Source organism: Antrostomus carolinensis, unplaced genomic scaffold, assembly GCF_000700745.2.
Source record: "Antrostomus carolinensis isolate BGI_N321 unplaced genomic scaffold, ASM70074v2 scaffold2772, whole genome shotgun sequence".
Lineage (NCBI taxonomy): Eukaryota > Metazoa > Chordata > Aves > Caprimulgiformes > Caprimulgidae > Antrostomus > Antrostomus carolinensis.
Window position 1 is genome coordinate 3903 of NW_010298742.1, and position 2459 is coordinate 6361.

Below are 2459 nucleotides of genomic sequence, written 5' to 3' on the forward strand. Positions count from 1 at the left end.
CAGGGACGGAGCTGGGAGCTGCGGGTCCACCAGCTCACATCTCCCCACCACACTGACCCAGGAGGAACCATTCTCCCACTGCAACCTGCACAAGCCAAAAACTCCCACCTGTACCTACCTTGCCCAGGGCGATGGAGCAAGCGGCCAGGCCAATGAGTCCCCCTTTCCGGCTGTGGGGATGCTGGGAGAGCGCAAACTCCTGCGACAGGATCTGGATCACGTGTTTGATCTGAGATGTGTTGTTCTGAGCCACAAACTCTCGCACCAGCCTGGAGAGAGAAGAGGAAAGCACCCGGGGGCTTCAGGCTCTGCCTGATACAAATGCTCAGGAGCTCAGCTCCCTGCAGCCGTCAGGAACAGGGATTTCCAGCCACAACAAATGCAGTACGGAAACGGGGAACACGCAAGGAACCCACAAGTGAAACCAGAGCTCTCCTTCCTCCCCACTCACATCCAACTCACATCCTCCACCCTGCTCACTACCCTCCTGCTGCTCCCAGCCTGCAGCCTCCTACACCCTTTCTCAACTCCCAACCCAGGACTGACTCACAAGGGCTGCAGACAAGAAGTCGTCAGGCCTTCAAACAAACACCTTCTCCAAAGAGGCAGGATACGAGGATCATTTACCCCTGACACAGCACAGGACGGCAGCAGGGAACCGCTCAGCACACACCAGCAGCGCTGAGGGCTCGGTAGACAAGTGCTGCCCACCAGACTCATGCCCAGCACTACAATTTTGGAGCCTTCCAGCCATCCACACATGGCTCCATACACATATTCCATATGTTAGATGTACTCTTATACAGCACAAACCTCAACAACAAGCAGAGAAGGTTTCTGAGGAGGAGCAGGTATCACAGGCGGAAACTTGCTGCTCATAACCCGGAGATATTTAATGCATCAGCTGCACTAAATGAAGAGACATGGAACCCTGCTCCAGCCTACACAACAGCTTCAAGGTCCTGGGCTCACCAAGCAGCAGAGCCACTGGGCAGCTGTGCAGGCAGCAGCACACAGCTGGAGCATTGGTGGTTCAGTGGTAGAATTCTCGCCTGCCACGCGGGAGGCCCGGGTTCGATTCCCGGCCAATGCAGCACTATTTTCCCATTTTCCCTCTTTAGTTTTTGTCTTCTTTGACTTCTGTCCATAACACAGACCCACACATCTCAAAAATCTCAGCCTAAATAAGGATCCTCACCTTCATCTTTGATAAAGGTGCAAAAGCTTCCACTGTCTACCTCCATACAGGGGTTTTTGGGGCACTACAGCCAATCTCACGCTGCCCTCCCTAGACGGGCACCACCGGCCACTTTATAATCCAGGAGAATAGTTAGAGAAGACATTGAAGAACTTTTTCCCCCAAAACGATTAACACCAGCGCTGTTCTCACCCTGCTCTGAGCAAAGCAGCCACCCGCTTTCTCTCCGGGGACATCACGCAGCCCCTCTCACTCTCCCCACTCAGGAGCCGAGTTCTGCACCAGCCACCCCCCCCCCCACAGGACCCGGTTTCTCCCCCAGCCACAGCCCGACCCACTCACAAACTGCTGCTGTGGGGCAAAGGCTCCGCTCTCCAGTCCCACCCCAGCAGCAAGCTCCAGCTGGTGGGACACACTGAGCTCGAGCAGCACGGACCACCGAGGAGATCCCTTTACTGCCTGGATTTAACTGATGGAGCTTCGTTTGAAGAGGAATAACTTGACAGACTTTCTTCAAGAGTTTGTGACCCATGTCCAGCACCAAGGCTTTGGACCTCTCCAGCCAGCAACCCACACCTTGCTCCACCTATCACACGTATCCTTATACAGCATGAACTTTAACCAAGGGCTGAAGCATTAACTAACGAGGCAAAAGGCAGCGGAAAGCAACGTGCAGCGTCAGAGTCTGCAGGCAGCGGGAGCTCCTCACATGTCACCAGCCAGAGCACGTGGAGGTGCCTGAGCAGAGCAGCAGTTCCTCAAGCGAGGCTGTAGACACAGGGGAGATGCTGCTGGTGCCGTTCTGTGATGGGTTTAAGCTGATCTAAATCCATGTATCTCAGAAAGGGTTGGCCCTCGCCTTCCTCCTCCTCATACTCTTCCCAAATTGGGGTTTCCAGCTCCACTGGTTGATCCCAAAACCAGCCTTTGGTTGGCATAAGCCAAGCGTGAAACTGTAATCCTGGAGCAGAAGAAGTTGGAGCAGAGCTGCTTGGATAAGGAGCATCATCCGGCACAGCAGGGAAGGGGCAGTCACTGAAGCGTCCCTGTGGCTGGAGTTGCGAGGACAGCGCAGCACGTCCACCACGACCCATCCTTGAGAAACTGTTACACAGAATGGTGGGGGTGGAAGGGACCTCTGCAGATCATCTAGTCCAACACCCCTGCCAAAGCAGGTTCACCTCGAGCAGGTTGCACAGGAAAACATCCAGACGGGTCTGGAATCTCTCTGGAGAAGGAGACTCCACACCCTCTCTGGGCA

The 2459-nt window shown here is 54.9% G+C and overlaps 1 non-coding gene across 1 annotated transcript; it reads left to right on the forward strand.

Annotated features, from left to right (window-relative positions):
- Positions 1 to 1022: 1022 nt before the first annotated feature.
- Positions 1023 to 1093, forward strand: TRNAG-GCC (transfer RNA glycine (anticodon GCC)). Its single transcript has one exon. It is a non-coding gene; the product is annotated as a tRNA-Gly (tRNA).
- The last annotated feature ends 1366 nt before the right edge of the window (positions 1094 to 2459 follow it).